The sequence below is a fragment of the Malania oleifera genome, chromosome 1 (genome assembly GCF_029873635.1).
Source record: "Malania oleifera isolate guangnan ecotype guangnan chromosome 1, ASM2987363v1, whole genome shotgun sequence".
NCBI lineage: Eukaryota > Viridiplantae > Streptophyta > Magnoliopsida > Santalales > Ximeniaceae > Malania > Malania oleifera.
The window spans coordinates 99,958,962-99,979,961 of record NC_080417.1 but is presented as its reverse complement, the minus strand read 5'-3'; the positions used below and the strand labels follow the sequence as shown (position 1 = coordinate 99,979,961).

Genomic DNA, 21,000 nt, shown 5'->3' with positions numbered 1-21,000 from the left:
TATGAATTTTTTGCAGCCCACACGAATCACACAACCATCTTGCATCATATTGTCTAAGAATGCATAGAACTTTAATATTAAGTCTGAAATGATATCTGTGATACCTCAATTTTATGGGATGGAGCGTGAAAACTCGTATCAATATTTAACTGATTTTGAGCATACATTTGTTCCATTCATAGATGAGGTTGCAACTAATCAGGCAATTAGATTGCATCTATTTCCTTTTTCATTGAAAGACAAGGCTAAGACATGGTTTAATTCTCTTAGGCCTAATTCTATCTCTAATTGGGCTGATATGCAAAACGAATTTCTATATAAATTTTTTCCCTTATAGAGAACTCAATTTTTGCAGGAACAGATTAGTCGATTCATGCAAAAGGGTGACGAGACTTTCTAGGATTCCTAGGAGAGATTCAAGGACCTGGTGAATATATGTCCACATCATGGATTCGAATCTTGGAGGTTAGTGAATTATTTTATACTGCTTTAACCCCTGAATGTAAATAGTTTGTCTAGACTATGTGCAACGGGGAGTTCTTCCGCAAGGAATCGGATGAGGCTTTATCATTCTTTGATTATTTAGCTGAGAGTGCCCAACAATGGAACACAAGACATGAATGGGCACCAATGGCAACACAACCTCTCAGAGCGATTAGTGGTAGAGGTAGATACGAGGTCAAAGAGGAAATTAGTCTACAAGCTCTTGTTACTGCGTTGTCTAAGAAACTAAAGGTTATGGAATCAGAAAAAGTGAAAGCTAAGGATTGCTCTATTTGTGAGACCTTAGACCACAGAATTCAAGATTGTCATTTACTACCAGTTTGGCAGGGGAGTAGATCTTATTGGGCACAATCAGTAAATTGGGTCAACAAATCCCAAAATCAGCCATTCTTGAACACTTATAATCCTGGATAGAGAAATCACCTGAACCTCTTATGGAGGAATGATCAGTCTGGTCCATCTTCCTCATGGCATCAACAAGTTCCTCAATCTTATGCAGCCCCTCCATAGCAGTTGCAATATCAGCTGCAACAGGTCTCTCAGAGCCCCGCACCTCCGCGATTTCAACCAAATTTTGCCCATATTCCAGCAAAGAAATCTCTTGATGATAACATGATGTAGATAGCAAATATGTTTCAACAATTCATGCAGATTCACGTCACAACTAACAATCAGTACACTCATGTTATACATGAATTTTGGGATGCCATTAACGAGATGAGCACGCAATTGAATATTTTAGAAAAACGGGAATTTCCAGTAGAACCTCATCCTAATCCTCAAGAATATAGGCACCAACAGCAACAAATACATAATGTTTCTCTTGAGACAGCAGAGTCTGTTATTACTTCGAGAAGTGGAAAAGAAGTTCCCCAACCTGAGATACTCACTAACAGACCAACAGTTGTCCCGACACCTGAAGTTACAACTGAGATAGATGAGGTCAAATAAAAATTAGAGGAAGCAAACCCAGAATTGAAAAGGTTAATTAACATGGATACCGAGACCAGTAAGGAGTACCAATGTAACAACCTGAAAAATAATGACATTTAAATATTAAAGAGAGAGAGAAATGGAAGGAGGTCGTGGACGAGCTCATAAGTAGGCCTCGTCGACAAAGCCACACCTCGTCGATGAGAAGATGCTGAGAGGGGTTTTTGGACAGTCTAAAATTCATTGACAAGGGAGGAAGTTCGTCGACGAAATTATTGAAGGACTCGTCGACGAGGTGACGTGTCTCATTGACAAATCCGGCCCTGTAAATAGTGAAAAACTCATATTTTTATCAGATTTCAGCGCAAATTAACCCTCTCTCTCTCTCTCTCTCTCTCTAAAACACTCCCCTCTCCTTCTCTCTTCAATTTCGGCTCTAATTCACGTCAGATCGACGATCTGAAGCCACCACGACGCTCCTAGTGAAGTTCTCTACGAGTCTGCTGGAGCTGATCGTTAGTGAAGTTAGCTTGGATTTCGTCCCAATCTCAGGGTAAGGAATTTTATTCAGTATTTGTCTTTCCCTCAGTTATAAGAAATATAATACATGAAGAAATACTGATGTTTTGTTCTGGGGGGAATTGATTTTCAGGGTGTTGAGTGGAGAACTCTGCGGGTATAGGGCCAGAATTTAGTAGGGGTTTTTCAGAGTTAAGGTAAAGGAAATATGTTATACTAGGGTTTTAAGAATATTAACAGAGTTTTCATAGATACATATATACCAGTTATTATGCAGTTTTTACAGAACGAATGTTTTAATGTTGTGTGGCTTGAGTAGATATTTACTTGATGTAAAATTTATACAGTACTTCAGCATATCATGTTATATAGCATGTACATACATTTATTCACAGATGATTAACAAATAGATTTATATAGATTTTATTCAGTTCAGTATATCATAGTTTTTACAAAATGTTATGTTTTCCTAAATACCATAACATAGTTTATAAAGACAGATTATACAGTTATAGCATCGAGATGCTACAGTTACTCAGATTTTACAGTATTCACAGTACAAAATTATAGTGTTATGGTTATTTTGGAAACATAATGAAAATAGCAAAGGTATATACATATAGATGTACTTATATAGTATCAAATCCCTATGGAGACATTATAGACAGATACAGTTTATAGAGCACGGTACCATTGATATATACAGATAGAACGCAACCACATATCTCAGATAGTGTGTGAGTACCGTCTAACCGTGCTCGGAGAGGATGTAGCTCCCCAGTACGCTGGGTAGAGGGGGCCGATTAGACGAGGTAGCAGCTAGTCCCGTGCTTAAGAGTGGATGCAGTTTGGCCGGACTGAGGCAGTCTAGAGTATGATGACTTACTTGGAGGGTTGACCAAGTTAAGTCCCGCCTACGGGCCCCATAACCCCATCATGAGGGGTCAAATCATGACATACAGAGTCCTAGGGAAAGAACACAGTTATGTATATGTATACAATTTTATAGTTTTTATCGTATGTAGTATGTTATAGCAGTATGAATGATAGAAAGCTTAGATGATACAAATATTTTAAACTTTTATACATGTGTTTTATAGATTTTCCAGATCATGCAGTTTTAAATACTATTATTATAATTATATGACTCGATCGCCACACACTAATAATAGCATATTTCCACTTATTGTGCATCGACTCACCCCATTAATTTAACATTTTTCAGGTAAGCCAGCTAGGCGAGCAGATCAGGCTCGCGGATAGAGATCACTTGGTCACCCTAGTTATAGGGTAAGTTTTGTGTAGGGTTTTGTATTTTTGGGTAGTTAACACTAGAAAAAGAGAGATGTATGATGAAGCTATGGTTGAAAATACTGAATTCTGGTATTGTATATATATGTATATGTGGTTATGTGATTTATGTTTTCCGCTGCATAGGGGTGCCCATTATATTCAAATATTAGAGTAATTTGTAAAAAAAAAAAATGGAGAAATTTTGAGGATGTTACAACTAACTTGTGGTACCTTACCTTAGAGATTGACAGTCGTGGAACCATTATTCCCTACTAGATTAAATCTCAAGGAGTGCAATGCTGAAGCAAGTCCCTATAGTGGTAAGGTGATGGGTACGCTCGATAAAGAGGGTGAGCAGACTGGTGAGCATTTAACTTTCAAGGAATCAGGTAAAACTTTTATTGTTAATACTTCTGACAAACCAAAGGTAACTGTTCTGACACCTTTTCCCCAAAGACCGGTTCTTAAAGAAGTAAAATCTCTGGAAAATATACTGAATAATGATCATTTCTTGTTAAAACAAGGAAGCTAGTCAGCACATGTTTTTTCTAGCACCTTAGAACGTATTGATTTATTTGAGGCTAACTTTTGTGCAGGTAATAAGATAGATTCATTGTGGCGACTTAAATTCGGAGACTCACCTATTCAATTTATAGTCCTGTACCCACTAGATGAAATTTCTCCAGAGCCTCCGCTAGACAGACTGTGATGTTTTTCTTTTCATTTTGTTTTACCTTAGTTTACTTTTAGTTAATTTTCAGGTACATTTTTCCTTAGTTTCAGTTTTTATTTTCCCTTACTTCTCCACCCAAGTACGCTCTACTTCCCCTATGCTTTCACATTGAGGACAATGTTCCACTTTAGTTAGGGGGATGAGACATTACAAAAAAAAAAAAAAAAAAATTGAATATGGATGATTAGGTCATGATTAACACTGACTTATACCCTTTACATACTTGCATATAACCTAAGAGTTACATACTCGAGTTATTGATGTGTAGTTTCTATTTATATGGCTAATATAGGAATTGTAACTCTATGTGGGTTGACTAATAGTTCATTCTTGTTAATTTGGCTATATAAACTCTTGTATTTACATGGTATCGCATGAGACTGAAAATACACATTCACGTTAACTTGTAGCACTTAGAGTTCCTTGTGAACATTGAGAGAACACCCATGGCAACTATGACACCTTGTGAGGTACTGTTGAGTCATTTATTGTTCTTTTGAGTTTTTACGTCAACTCGGAGTTCATGAAACTCAACTTTCCTTTTTTTTTTTTTTTTTTCTGGATATTCTTTATACACTAGTCTTGAATTTTGACTTGTTAGGGTAGAGGTGACATCTAGTAAGGAGATAGAAACCCAGGTCTTGTAGCCTACCTAAGATGTGAAGGCTGAGTCACCACTAGAAATAAACTTAGTTCATGGACTACTGTTCAAGCTTAATTCTCATTGGTGGTATAAAGACAACGAAAGAAGTGTAATGATTGTCCTAATTAACAATGAAAAGACAAAAATTAAAGAATGAGCAAAAGAAAGAATAATAAAAATAGAAATGCACATGAAATGAAAGGTTAATACCTGCTTCAAATAAATATCACAAAAAGTCAGGGACACGACACATGTTCTCCACATATGAAGACTCTTCAACCGCTTAATGCTTTAGATGTATTCATGCCTTTTTGTGAATAAGTTGATCTAGGGTGCCTTATGTTGGATATGGCGAGTAGGTGAGAAGATGTTAAGGTGAAGTACCCGACACCTCACAAGTAGGATAGATCCTTTTCAAACTAGTCCACTCCATACATTTAGCGTTTTTTCCTTGCAATATGCGAGATGTTTGATCATGACACTCCTCCTCACATATGACGAGTGAACCCATCATTTTCGAGTGTTTTTGAGGGTATACCAGTTAGACCGAGTCAAAATGACAATTTTGTAGATGTTCATGGATACCCTGGGTGTAACAAGTCATACACATCACACATACCTCGAGATGTCACTTGTTTATACTCGAATTTATATGACTACGTTAACTCTAAATTGAATTTCCAATTGACTTTATGTGAGTATATTGTTCTTAATAGCTATATAATGATGAAACTTGCATGAATGACTTGTTTCAGAATTACGTGAATTGTGTATGAGCTTGTGCGTAATCTGGTGATATTCATGTATGTGAAATGGTATATTCGTGTTGAATATACATTCATTTAATATTTATTGGAATTGGTGTTTGTGGGTGTCGCCCTGGAAACTCTCACGAGACTACAACTCGTCCACTAGGATCGACCTATGGGTTTAAAGCCTTGTTGCATTCGGTAAATACAACCGTGTTTCCTGTGAAAAGGGAGGTAGATAGGATTTGGTAGCTTTCTCAGTTTTTTTTTATTTTTTATTTTTCTAAGGACTAGAAAAACTTTAGTTGGGGCCGGGGGTGGGGGGGGGAGGGTGTGATTACGTGCTTAAATTGCGTAATTAGGTGCTTTAATTCATGTATTACGAATTATATTTTTAATTAAATGCCTAAGTACTCTTAATATTTTGACATTGTGTCCTATTTATAATATTTGAGTTTTATTGAGTAATTTATGAATTTTTGGTATTTTTTTTATTGCAGGGCAACTATTAGAAGCTAAAATCCAATGGTACTTTGTAATCTGTACATAACTCTCTCATTCAACCTCCGATTCAGATGATTTAGGATGTTGTAGAAAGATAAGAAAATGTTCTACAATTTTCATGTTTTTCATTTTGATAAATACTGGCTGTATCAAAGACAAAATCGGACGTGAAGTTACCATACACTGTTTTATAGACTATTTAAACATTACTTCGCAATCTGAGCGTAACCTTCTCGTATGAGCTCCGATCAAGATGATTCAAAATTCTGGGAAAATCTAAGAAAGATCTCTACAACTTTAGTGTTTTGGGCTTTGAGTGATATGGACGTTTACTAGGTCAAAATTTGGTTTGAAAGTGCAAAATCAACCTTGTGTTAACAAAAGAAAAAAAAATGAATAAAGGCCTATTAAATGATGTGCCCACGTGAGAGGGCTGCATGGCCCATATGTTGGTGTTTCCTTGGGGTGCCGAATTAGAGCTAAAGGTGTAGAGACCCGAATAATTATAATAATTAAATAATAAGGGAAGAAGAGAGAAGGAAATTGAACTTGGGGTTTAAACATGGTCTTGTCGATGAACACAACACATTCGTCAACGAAGAGGCCTATTGAGATCGCCGATGGGGACACATATCTCATTGATGAGAAGAAACCAAGAGGCTATTTTTTAGCTCTAAATTTTGTCGATGAGGTATAGGCGTTCATCGATGAACTTTCTTTGTGGCCTTATCGACGAAGTGACGTGGCTCGTCGACGAGTGCAAGTGTATAAATAGCCTAAACTCAAATTTTTCAACAAAATTACGCACAGAAACCATCTCTCTCTCTCTCTCTCTCTCTCTCTCTCTCTCTCTCTCTCTCTCTCTCTCTCCTGTTCGTCCCTTCCCCATCCTCTCTAAGATTTCGATTTAGATTCTTGCCAGTTCGATGATTCGAGGCCACCACGACACTCCTAGGAAAGTACTCTTCAAGTCTGCTAGAGTGGATCGCTAGTGGGGTTAACTTGGATTTCATCCCAAACTTAGGGTAAGGCTTTTTATTAAATATTTGGCTTTCCTACAGTTGGAAGAAATGTAGTACTCGAATAAATACTGAAGTTTTGTTCAAGGAGATATTATTTTCAGGGTGTTAAACAGGGAACCCTGCAGGTGTAGGACTAGACACTGTAGGGGCTTTTCAGTAGATAGGTAAGGGAGTAAATTAAAGCAGTATTTTTCCATGAAAATTATTATTATTTATTAACAGATTTATGTTCAAAAAGCATGTATTATATTTGAGTATCATTAAGAAAATGTATATTTAGGAAAATACTACTGTTATAGAGGAATATGTATTTTTAGTATGAAATGTCAGGAAATATGATTTCAAAACAGAATTTATGATTTTATTTAGTATTGTGTGGCATGAATATTATTTTATGCATATTGTATTATGTTTAGTCAATTTTACAGATTAAGCATGTTTCAGTGATTTTCAGAAATAACAGGTTAATGCAGTACATTATGATTTCAGAATACATGATAAATAATACCTTTATTCAGATTAGTATGTATGATATGTTTGGCGCAAGGCCTTGATTGATAGCCGGTGCAAGGCCGAGAATTATGCATGTTTTCGGCGCAAGGCCGTAGTTATGAATGTAATCGGCGCAAGCCCATAGTTATTTATGTTATTGCAGAAGTCAGAAAATGCTATCAATCTATTTACGTTAAACAATATATTATCATGCATTATATGTTATTAGAACCCGGATAATAGTTCAGATCAATTTCAGGAGCACGGTATCGTAGCTATACAGTTCAGTTCAGACTTGTGCTAACCGCCCCTACTAGTAGAGGGGGTGGGAGATGGATAGTCGATGTGGTTTTTAGTGTAGAGTTGTAGACGTACACCTGGCAGTCCAGACCAGGGTGTGGCGGGCCTATCGTACTTACAGATATTTTTGACTCTACAGTGGTCAGCCAGCCATTGTCGGGTCTCGCCTTTGGGCTGTACAACCCGTCATAGGGGGTAATACATGACATTAGCTAGTTATACATCCTGGGTAAATTTCAGAATTACTAGTTATATCAAATGATTTTATAAACAGTGAAATGCAGTATGAATTAGTATATTTACAAAATGATATGTTTATTCAGTTACGATATTATCAGTTTTCAAGCATGCAATATGTACTGTATATTTATTATAGCACATAAATATTCATGTTGCCACACAACTGTATTTAGTTTATTTCCCTCACTGAGAGGTGTCTCACCCTAACTTAAACCATTTCAGGGAAACTTGAAAGACCGGAGGACCGAGGCCGCCGCTGAGGGTGTGTTTACCACTCCGCTAGGAGGGTGCGTCTTTTGAACTAGGGTCAGTAGGTTTTGATATTAAATCCTAGATACATCTTTTGATATATATATATATATATATATATATATATATATATATATATATATATATAGACAGTATTACAATGGAATGTAGGTTACTCTAGTATAATGTATTTTATGGTTTGATGAATTAAATTTATATTTACTGTTGCTTAAGTTTCCTCTGTGTATGACAGGTGTGTCCCCGTTACCCACAGGTTCGGGTTGACTTTATTATAGTTTAAATTAATGATAATTAATATGATTGATTATGTAGTAAATTAAGCAGGTTGTTACAAAAGGGCTGGGAAGTTCCTTTTTATTTGGGTTGATTTTGAAAAGTCAAGGGAGAGTAGCATAGGTAGGGTTTCTTTAAGTTTTCTTTAGTTTTTTTTTATTAGGTAGGCTTGGAGGGGAGGCTGGGGCAGCAGCAGCTGGGCGTGCACCTCTAGTTTCTCTCTCTCTTTCTCTCTCTCTCTCTCTCTCTCTCTCTCTCTCTCTCTCTCTCTCTTCTTTTCTCTCTCTCTCTCTCCCTTGTTATTCTTTAATACTTGTTCAAGTTATTTTTAATGATAATTTCAGTTTCTCTTATTTAAAATATTTCTTTGGAATTTAAATATTTTTTTGGATTGTATTTATTTTTAATTCCAGTTTATTCAAAATCCTAGTTATTATTTGTTTTGGGTTGTTATTTTCCATTGAAGTTGTACTAAGTTTATTTGTTTTGATTAGGTTATATTTATTTGTCCTTTTTTTTATTCAAAGTTATTGTTGGAATTTCAATATGGTTGAGTTATTTTGAATTATTAAGTTTAGATTGTTTTTTTTTTTCAGTCTCCTTTTGATTCTTAGTTATTCATTTGGGTTATTATTTACTATAAAAAAAAAATCAATTTGTTTCTCTTATTTGAAGTCTTTATTAGAATTTAAATTGTTCATAGGTGATTTTATTATTAAAGTTAGTGGTTCTATCTTGTTAGGATTTAATTTTGTTTGGGTTTATGTTTAAAGTTAGAATTTTTATTTAGTTGAATAATTGCAAGGTTTTTTTTTTTTTTCATTATTTTGGTATTGAATCTGGTGATTATTTAGTTATTTTATGCGTGTTTAATTTTTACTTAAAGTTTAAGTTTCATTGCAAAATCTCAAAAATCCCAGGAACCTAAATCTGAACTATGTTCAGTAAATCTTTTCTTATTTTCTTTTGGAATTACACTAAGTTTGAAATTAAAATGCATTCCCTGAGGAGACGATCTGACCCTTGGGCTAATTATTACACAATAGAACTCCTATACTTGGGATAGCTTCCGAGCTGCTCATTTTTGAGTGAGTAACTGGTGGATAAAGCCACCGTAGCAGAGACCAGTCGACAAAGGGGCATTAGAGTGTAGGCTCAAAGAAAGAGGCCAACGCCTCCTGAATTTCAGGAAAGCACTTGTCAGGGGCAATGGAGGAGATATGATGTGGGCCAGCGGCAGATAGGGAGACACCGAGTTCCTCAGGGTAATTCAGCCCCCCTACTTGTCCTTGATGCTACATGGGGCATTTAGGAGGGTGCCGAGTTGGGGTAGTCACTTGCTATCGATGTTGTCAGACCGGCCATGTGGCGCGAGATTGTCTTGTGCCACATAGCAATGCGCCTGCCCCTAAACATACCAAGGAAACTACCCAGCACCCCGAAGCAACCAGCATAGGAATACCGCCCCAGCACAAGTTTTTGCGCTAGCCTAGGAGACGCAGAGGTGGCAGGCGATGTGGTGACAGGTATCATTAATGTTTTATTGTATAAAGCTGTTGTTTTGTTGTATTCAGGGGCGACACATTCATTTGTGGCTCAGGAGTTCGTTAAATTGTGTGGGATAGAGACTCAACTACTAGACAATAATTTATCAGTGGCTGCACCGAAAGGGACCGTAGCAGTGTATAGGAGGGTACTTAGAAATTTTCGATTAGTATTTAGGGAAAGACGCTGCCTGCTAATTTGGTGGTTCTCGGCATGCATGGATTTGAGGTGATACTAAGTATGGAATGGCTAGCGTCCGGCTATACCATTATTGACTGCTATAAGAAAGAGGTAGTCTTCAAACCTATAGGGGAGTAGGATTACCAATTCAATGGGACGTGCATGAGCTCCTTGCCATAGATGTTATCAGCTATTCAGGCGAGGAGATTGCTTCTAGCGGGATGCCAGGGGTACCTCGCTTGTGTGAAAGAAATGTCAGTAGGGGAATTAAAGTTGGAAGATATCCCAATAGTGAGGGATTTTCTTGATGTGTTTCTAGAGGATTTGACGGGATTGCCTCCCGATCATGAAATTGAGTTTGCAATTGATCTACTTCTAAGGGCTGCATTGATCTCTAAGGCTTCGTACAAAATGACTTCCGTGGAATTAAAAGAATTGAAAGAATAGTTGCAAGAATTGCTGGACAGAGGATTTATCAGGCCCATTGTGTCACCTTGGGGAGCACTAGTACCCTTTTTGAAAAAGAAAGATGGGACAATGAGAATTTGTATTGACTACAGGGAGATAAATAAAGAAACAATTAAGAATAAGTATCCTCTTCCCCATATTGACGATCTATTTGACCAGCTCCAAGGAACACGGGTATTCTCTAAAATTGATTTATGATCCAGGTACCATCAAGTAAAGCTCAAGGTAGAGGATGTTTCGAAAACAACGTTCCATACTCGATATGGTTATTAAAAGTTCCTGATTATGTTGTTCAGACTGCTGAATGCTCCTACTATATTCATGGATATGATGATTAGGGTTTTCCACTAGTATCTGGACTAGTTTGTTGTAGTATTTATTAATGATATTTTGGAATATTCAAGGAGCCCCGAGGAGTACAAGAATCATTTGAGGATAGTTCTCCAGGTGCTGAGAGAAAGGAGAATGTATGCCAAATTCAAGAAGCGTGAGTTCTGGTTGGAACAAGTCACATTCCTTGGGCACTTGACATCCAAGGGTAGTATTTTTATGGATCCGAGCAAGATAAAGGAAGTAGTGGACTGGGTGAGACCAAAAAATGTCCACGAGATCAGGAGTTTCCTAGGATTGGCAGGATACTATCGCCGTTTTGTAGAGGGAATTTCTAAGTTGTTAGACCCTTTGACTAGATTGACCAGGAAGAACGCAAGGTATGAATAGAAAAATGAGTGCTAACAGAGTTTTCAGGAATTAAAGCAGCGACTTATCACTACACCAATATTGACAATCCACTCGAAAGAAGGGAGCTTTGTAATCTACAGTGATGCGTCTCAAAAGGGGCTCGAGTGTGTACTGATGCAACAAGGGAAGGTTGTAGCTTATGTTTCTCGACAACTCAAGGGATACTAGAAGAACTACCCTACACATAATTTAGAATTGGCAGCAGTGGTGTATGCATTAAATATTTGGAGGCACTATTTGTATGGGAGTAGGTGTGAGATCTTCATAGACCACGAGAGCCTTAAGTACATTTTCATGCAAAAAAAGTTGAACATGAGGAAGAGGAGGTGGCTAGAACTGATTAAGGATTATGATTGTACCATCAGTTACCGCCTAGGGAAAGCCAATATGGTGGCTGATGTGTTAAGTCGTAACTCAAAAAGTGCATCAGTATCTGCAATAGTGATTCAACATCAAATCAGAATGGATTTGGAAATATTTGATGTGGAATTAGTAGAGGGAGATCATTAGGCACGCATCGCCAATCTAGTAATTCAGCCCACGTTACAGGAAAGGATCAAGACTGCTCAAACGAAGGATGCAGAGTTGATGAAAATTATGAATAAGGTACAAAAAGGACAAAAAATAGATTTTAATATTTCTGATGATGGAGTGCTGAGATTTCATACCAGACTATGTGTACCTACTGATGATGAAATTAAAAGAATTATTTTGGAGGAGGTGCATCGTTCCCTTTACATAGTGCACCCGGGAAGCACTAAGATGTATAGGGGATCTATGGAAATCTTTTTGGTGGGGTAATATGAAGAAAGAAATTACGAGTTAAATAGAGCATTGTTTGACATACCAATAGGTAAAAGCTAAGCATCAGAGACCGGCGGGACAGTTGTGTTGACCTAGTTGGTCATATCCTAGTTTTGATAATGACAAATACACTTGGTACTGATGTTTTTCATGAGATTGCATGCAGGTTCACTCTAAACGTGAAATTGAACAGATTGCTATATCATGATGGCGTATGGTGATCACATGGAAGATTGAAGAATATTGTGTTGTATTTGTAATTGTTATTTTATATTCTTCATTCAAGATTATAATTTAATTATGGAGTATACCACAATATGGTTTGTAATAATATGCATCATGCATGCTAGGATGACATGCTCAAAATGACCATAGTTGGACCTTAGGTTTCCTCACTTAAGTGCACAAAGCCTTAACATAGTTTTCATATTATCAGGGGGAAAATTAGAGCAAAGAAAAGGACATTAGGTAAATATCAAAAGGGCATTCGGGGGACAAAACCTGGCAATTCAAATTGCCTCAGTTGACTAAACCGTGGACGGGTCAAAATGTTGACTTGAGTTTGGCAAATCGAGCCAAAATGAATGTATCTTCCCCGGGCAACCGAACCTGTGTCAGAAACTTTCCCACCAACTCGGTAGCCTGAACCTCACATTCATTTTACCCTCGGGCAACCGAACTTATAAGTTTGGCATACCGAACTTTAGACTGGACGACCAAATCCTAGTCTTTTTAGGGAATTGCCTTATTCAGCAAACCAAAATAAATTTCAAGCACCCGAACCTCGAAAATACCTTCTCTTGCCGTGTTTGTTCGGGCAAATGAACTGTGGCTCAGCCACTCGAAACTCTCAGATTGTTTTTTATTTTTACCTTGGTAATTTGGGGTTAAACGGGGTTAAAATCCTTAAACTCATTTATAACTTTTTTAATAATTCCATATGAGTCCCCAACGGTCATAATTTGGGCTAAGTCTGTATATAGGGCTTCATTTGCAAAGATTAAGTGAGATTAGCAAATTCAATTAGCCAAAAATGCTCTCAAATCTCAAGTGCTCATTCATTCTATACTAAGTCCATACACTCTCTATTTTTCTATTCCCTTGATAGATCAAGTCTCTAAAAGTGTTCTTGAGTGATTTTAGTAGCTAAGACTCTTCATACTCTATATTGATTTATTATTTTCTTTAAGAACTCTTTCTAGGGTTTTCCCCAAGATTTAAATAATTAATCTTTGAGTAGGACTACCCTTGTAGCTAGTGAGTCTTTGCATCTTGATTACAAGACTCATCAAGCTTGTGGATTTTGATTTGCAAAATATTTTTTACCCAAGCTTACACATTTTCAAATATCTCTTGAGCTATTTCCTTTTAAAATCTTATATGAGATATTAAGAATATAATTGTTGCAACACTTTGAAACTTGTGGTGATTGATTTACATTGATTATTTGTTTCTAAGTTTGCTTGGAAATACACTCTAGATCTTAACTATAGATTTACAATAGATTGAGTGTTTAGCACAATATTAAGCATTGAGCATATTTACAATCATCTGTGCTTGCATTATTATCTAGATTGTATTGTAGTACATATCTTCTTATGTAGAAGCATATTTCCATGTACGCAAATTTTTATATCTATTGTATTCCAGGCGTGGGCCTGAAGAGGGAGACTGGCCCTGTTGAATAGTCAGATTGGCTTAGACCCAGTTAGGAAAGCTAGGTGCACCATCCTCGTAAGGTGTGGTTGTAGGTTGAGGTGAGCCCCGTTAATTGACCTAATTGTAACCGATGCTGCTCCACCCATGAAGTGAGCCTTATAGTGGAATCCTTGTGCTGGTGAGCCAAGGTGAGGATGTAGGCACTTTTGCCGAACCTCGATAACATATTGTGTGTGCAATTTACATTTCTGCAATTTATTTACTACACGTGTATGTGTTATCGTGAATGATTGGATTTATAATTGCATAGACAGACCCTAGGTTGCGTAATACTTTTAGACTGATTGACCTAGGAAATAATTTTTAAATATCCAATTCACCCCCCCCCCTCGGTTTTGGGATTGCAACAAAGTTAACAAATTGTAACCACTTCACATCCTCGAATGGAAGTGGGAGCATATCACTATGGATTTTGTCATAGGTTTATCACTGGCATTTCATGGACAGGATGCCATCTGGGTAGTCGTTGACCGATTGACGAAAACTGCCCACTTTCTTCCCATCAGAGTTAACTACTCCATGAGTAGGTTGGCGGAGTTGTATATACAGGAGATAGTTAGATTACATGGAGTTCCTGTGTCCATCATCTCTGACCAAGACCCACGGTTTACCTCTCAATTCCGGAGGAGTTTGCAGGGAGCTTTGGGTTCTCAGCTGACATTCAGTACAACATTTCATCCTCATACCGATGGATAAACAGAGAGGACCATATAGATACTAGAGGATATGCTATGGGCCTATGTGTTGGATTTTGGTGATAGTTGGATCCAGTACATGCCACTAGTTGAATTTGCTTATAACAACAATTACCAGGCCAGCATCGAGATGGCACCATATGAGGCATTGTATGGTAGGAGGTGCTGATCTTTTTTATATTGGGATGAATTTGGTGAAAGAAAATGTTGGGTCCAGAGATAGTGTAGCAGAATTATGACAATTACAATCATCAGAGATGGAATCAAAGTAGCTCAGAGTCGATAGAAAAGTTACGCCAACACTCGCCAGTGAGAGCTAGAGTTTGGTGTGTGGGATCATGTGTTCTTAAGGGTTGCACCGATGAAAGGAATTATAAGATTTTGGAAAAATGGTAAGTTAAGCCCTTGGTATATTGGACCATTTGAGATCTTGTAAAAAGTGGGTCCAGTTGCCAACTGGTTAGCATTACCTCTTGTATTGTCCAGAATCCATGACATATTCCATGTATCTATCTTGAGGAATTACGTCCCAAATCCTTCACATGTGATCAGTTATGAATCACTCGAACTCAGAGATACCCTGACGTATGAAGAAGTGTCTGTTTAGATTCTTGACCAAAAGAAATAGGAATTATGCACTAAAAGGACCCTATTGATAAAAGTACTCTAGTTCAATCACGCAGTCGAGGAAGTTTCATGGGAGTTAAAGGAGAAAATGTGCAAGAAGTACCTAGACTTGTTCAATGGGACCTAGAGTTGGATAGGTAAAGGTAAGTAATGGTTTTTGACTTTTTTCTTGTACAATGTAGAATAGTTGGTTATAAGTTAGTGCTTTTGGTTCTAGGTTATGTAAGGTTTTAGGAGAATTTTGATTTGGTTATTGTAATCTCCCATAGCCGTTTATGTAACCACGGTATTCCTCCGCCATAAATAAGGGTAATTAGTAAAGATTCAATGATTTTTTTTTCAATTGATGAAATGAGTGGTGATTAAAAAATTTGAAGGATGAAATTTTAGGAGGGGAGGATGTAGAAACCCAGAAAATAATAATAATAAAAGTAAGTAAGAAAAAGGAGAATTTGGTTTGGCACAAGCCAAACCGTCAACGATTTTGGTGGAGCTCAAAAAATCGTTGACGATTTTGAGTTACCGCAGTAGGGTAAGGGTAAAAAAGTAGAATTAAGGTTTGGTTAAAAACCAAACCGTCGTCGGTCAATGATTTTTCTACGGGTTAAATACCTATAAAAAGGTTTCAATTCATTTCTTTTTTAGGTTAAACTCATTCATCTCCCTCCCTCCCTCCCCCCCCCCCCCCCTCTCTCTCTCTCTCTCTCTCTCTCTCTCTCTCTCTCTCTCTCTAAATGCAATAAGATCTCTCTCTTTATTTTCTCCCTCAAATCTTCCCCAAATTGATGATCGGACACCACTACAAGGTCCTAGGTTCAATCCCCGTCACTTTAACCGGAGCAGATTTGTGTTTTAAGGATCCTAGTCACCAGTCCAAAGTTAAGGTAAGGAGAATGGTTTATGCCTGCTGTTTTTAAAGTTTAACTGGTTAACGGGAGTGTGTGAGCCTAGGAATGTTAGGATGGTAAATATTCTGGGATTTAGCTGATTGAACTGAAATATGTGGTTACAGGGTTTGTGCTCCGTATGCCGTAAGCATCATTTTAGGATCCTTACAGGCATAGTATTAATAAATAGGTAAGGGGAATAAATTATGTCAGGAATTTTATTTGGAAATTAAATGATTAATTTAAAGCATGTGATTATGAAAATATGATTATATGTAATTCTCTAAATTATTAGGCATATGAAAACAGTGGTTTTGGATTATCGTTTATTTTTCTAGGCGAATGTTATATTATAAAATATTATCAAAAATCTATGTGGCATGAGAAATGGTTTTGATTATTGTAAAATAAACATTTGAGAATATTTTATGATGAAATGAGATTTATATTGATTTATGGGGGAATATTGAAAATGTGACAGACATTGTGAAATTATGAGATATGATTTGATATTGAAATATGTGTATTAACAGTCTTATACTAGGAAATGAAATGATAAAAATGATACTTCTGTTATATATATACTAAGTTCTGGAAATAAGAACCTGATGGACCAGTGATGAAGTGATGATCCCATGATGAAAATATCAACTGCCTCCAAATCTTGTTGCCTTGATATTGGTATGTTATCTACCTCGGGCTTCTTGTGACCAAACTATTTAGCTGGACGAATTCATCTTGAGAATGTGGAAAATGAGTTTCAGTGAATTTTTCTGATCATGACATTCTTTTTAGGACCGCCCCTTTTCTGTTTAAACCATTTTGAATTAAAATGAATAAATGTGTAATCAAATAACACGATCTCATTAAAGATGAAAATGAAAGGTACAACCCTGTTTATTTATTTGGTTACTCTGCTTATTAAACAGGAAATGGCTTTACTAGTATTTTGATGCCTTGTAGCTCTGATGCCAACTTTAGAAAACTAATCAAAAAGTGACCAACTCGAGGTTTCCCTCTATCTTGATGACCGGGACTGATTTTGCTCATCTACTACCTAATTATCATGAATTGTGGTAAGTGTCTTATCAGTGTTCTGATCTCAAGGTAGTCTTTCAAACACGAGATGAAACATAGGCTAAGGATAGGATTTTGTAGAAGAAAAGGGAAACCAATGCTCAAACACCCCTTTCCCTTAATAACATTTTCTGCCTTAGTATTGCAAAATATTGACCACACTTGTTCCTTAAACAAGCTGCCTACGTACCCCATTAGGATTAGGTCATAACGTAGTTTTGACTCAACAATGAGTCTGACAATTCATTTGAGACAAAAAATATATGTCAATCCAATCAAGACTTTTGTTTGTATTGTAATGTAAGTTGAGGGTATCAGCTAAAGAAGAAAATGATTTAATAAGGCCTAAAATCATGAATTTCATTAAAGTAATCATTAGCCAAGGATCATCTATGAAACATGCCCCCAATTATTTTCCTTTTTTCTTCTTTTGCACTTTCCCCCTTTTACATTAATTTTATACTTTCTTTCCTATGAGGGGAGTTAGGTTCATTCATCTTTTTTGGGATTTCCTTAGGGCTTCATGTTAATTTTTATGTCATTGCTCTAGTGTGGGGATTGATACCTGGATGGTGTATTTAACAAAGAAATTTTTTAGGCTCAATAGGGTTATCAAAGGATTTTGTTGTGAAATATTGCTCACATTCTAAAAGAAAGCATGAAGGAAATCAAGGTGCAGTAGTACAGCAGGGCAAACCGTCGACAATTTCTCTATAACCATTGAAAATTGGGGGCAGTGTTCTATTTAGCCTGAAACCGTCGACGGTTTGGCTCAATGCCCATCACGTATTTTAAATTTTGAATAAATGGATGTTAATACAGTTGGGTTAGGGGGGGGGGCGGGGAAACCTCCTCGGAGGCTTATATATACATAGTATACGTTGTATATGGTGAGTCTAGAGTGGTTGAGAGTATTGTTGAGAGGGTTTTTGTATTGTTCTTGTAATTTCGACAAGAATATAGTGAATCCTTGTCGTATGCTTTCGTGGATGTAGGAATTGTTAAACCACACAATTCCTGGTGTCATTGTTATTATTATTGCTTTTATTTATTTGTTGTGGTTGTGGAATTGTTCTATATATTCACCATTAGATTGCTGCATTGTTTGTTTGATCCTGATACAAATATATATTCCACTGTGCATATTTGGGGGTTTTACACAATAAATTAGTATTAGAGCATTATTGTAATGGCCTCTGCATCTTCATCTGTGAAATTTGACGTTGTCAAGTTTGATGGAACGGGGAATTTTAGTTTGTGGAAGAGAATGGTAAAGGATCTTTTGGTACAACATGGCATGGTGAAGGCCTTATAAGGAATTCAACTGAGATGCATGGAGGAAGCGGCTTGGAATGAATTGGGGCCAATGACAGTATCAACTATCTGACTGTGTTCGACTAATAACGTGTTGTATCACATCATGGATGAGGATTCTCCAAAATCAATTTGGCAAAAATTGAAAAGTCGTTATATGTATAAAGGTCCGTCAAAATTTGCAAATGTAGTGAAGGAAGATTTAGAATGCAGTGATGGGGATATGCTATGTGTTTCATTGGGTTTGGTGTGCCTTACGGATGAATCTTGGATCCTAGATATTGGATGCTCTTATCACAAAGCAAATAGAAAATGGTTCGACATGTACAGGTCAATTAATACTGGTTGTATTTTGATGGGAAATGATATTTCATACAAATATTTGGTATAGGAAATGTCAAAATCAAAATTTATAATGGTGTTGTAAGAACCATATGTGATGTAAGGCATGTGATTTCATTTGGACGCTTTAGATTGTAACGAGTATAGTTACAAGTCTGAAGATGGGGAAATAAAAGTGTGTGAAGGCAACTCGATGGTGATGAAAGGAGAAAAGGTAGCAAGAAATATCTATGCACTGCAGGGTAATGTTGTTATAGGTGGAGTTCAGTTGTAGAATCTGCGATAGGTGTTTTGTGGCATATGCAGTTATGGCATATGGGTAACTAGATGTATTCAGATGTTTAGGGACCAATGAGGAAAGCATCACAGGGCAAACATATGTTTTTAATAGGTATATCACGAAAGGTCTTGGTTTCTCTCATGTGGAACAAGCCTAATGTTGATGTATTTACTAGGTTAAACTTATAGTTGAGGTGGAGTACCAGATCAGGAGAGAGATCCATAGGTCAGACATTGGGACTGAGTACACTGGTTTTGTTCAAGAAGTTTTGTAAGCAGGATAGGTTATATGCAGGTTTTGCAAAGTACTTCTTGATGAAGTCAATGATTATAGCGCATTTCTCGTGTGACTGATCACCAAAGGTATCGCTAGATGGGAGAGTTGCAGGTGAATTGTGGGCAGTTTTTGCAGTAGACTACTCGGTTGTGAGTGGATGTCCACTGGTGCACTATTCTATTAATGGAGGATCTAGGCTTGGTGTTATGTCTGGATAGTATGTCACTCCCCGAACCTACCAAGTGGGGCCTAGGGTGTGATGTGATCCAATCACCTGTGTCTGATACCATAACCTCAACCACGCAGCAGAAATAATAACAACTCCACAATAATATATTAGAGTTTCTACATCTATATCCCAAAAATTATTATCCAACATCAAATATTCACAAATAGTTTCAACTCAGAAAACATAAATATAATACAACCCAAAAATATAACAACCAAAGTTTATACCCTCTCACCAAAAATACTATGCCAACAAACCTAACCCTAAGCTTGCTAAGCTCGATCACACGGAGGTCCTGAAAAAGATTAAATTTATATTGAGTGAGGCACATCTCAGTAAGACGGAATAGATTAATATCAATGTGTGGCTATCATGAGGTTTGTGTACAAAATATAATTATCATTTACATATTAATCACACATTATGAAATCATTCTTTGTCCCAAGTCACACATATGCAGTGTATGTTAATGAGAGTTTTCCAAGGATTGGGGTGATTACCCATCCATACAAGTAGCACCCCTATGCTCTGATACCTTATGTAACCGGGTATGACTACAACTAAAGCTCATCAGAGCACTCACCTTACTCAATAAGCCCTCAGGTGGATAGTTTGTCTCGTATTCATACATATTCACACAATTATTTATCAGCGAAGGTTCCCAAGGATTAGAAAGATTACCCACCCATACTAGTAGCTGCCCTTCTGCCCTAATACGTTATGTAGTCTGGCATGTCTACATTTGATACCTAGGGCACTCGCCTTTCTTAACAAGCCCTCGGCCAGAGAGTATACTTCACCCAAATACATTTAATACACACCTATATATATATATATATATATATATATTGTTGGAATTGGTGTGATCCCAAGAGGGGGGTGAATTGGGTTTTAAAACATTCTTCTCTAATTTAAACAATTACGTAGATTCAACATAGTTCATATCTCATTCAATATTGAAAATGTGTACATACAATGATTAAGTTATCAGTGTGTGCATACATACACGTGGGTTGTATATCTAATTTAAATTAGTTCTGTGTGCATGCAAGATGGTTATAACAAAACATGAACAAGCATACACATATTGAAATTTAAGTGCAGGAATTCAAATAAGATAGAGAGAGAGAATGACACACATATTTGTTAATGAGGTTCGACAGATACTGCCTACGTCCCCACCTTGGGCATACCCCCCCAAGGATTCCACTATACATGCTCACTTAACCGGGCGGAGCAAAAGCCTTTTACATCCTCTCCATATGGGGTGTGGAAAACTCAACTCAATTACTAGGCTGAGCCGAACTAGTCTCATTTATAGGGTTAAGACTCCCAGTTCAA

At 37.0% G+C, this 21,000-nt stretch overlaps 1 non-coding gene across 1 annotated transcript; it reads right to left on the bottom strand.

Moving 5' to 3' along the window:
• Nucleotides 1-345: 345 nt before the first annotated feature.
• LOC131147364 (small nucleolar RNA R71) lies at nucleotides 346-453 on the bottom strand. The gene has a single exon (XR_009134751.1). It is a non-coding gene; the product is annotated as a small nucleolar RNA R71 (small nucleolar RNA).
• Nucleotides 454-21,000: the final 20,547 nt, after the last annotated feature.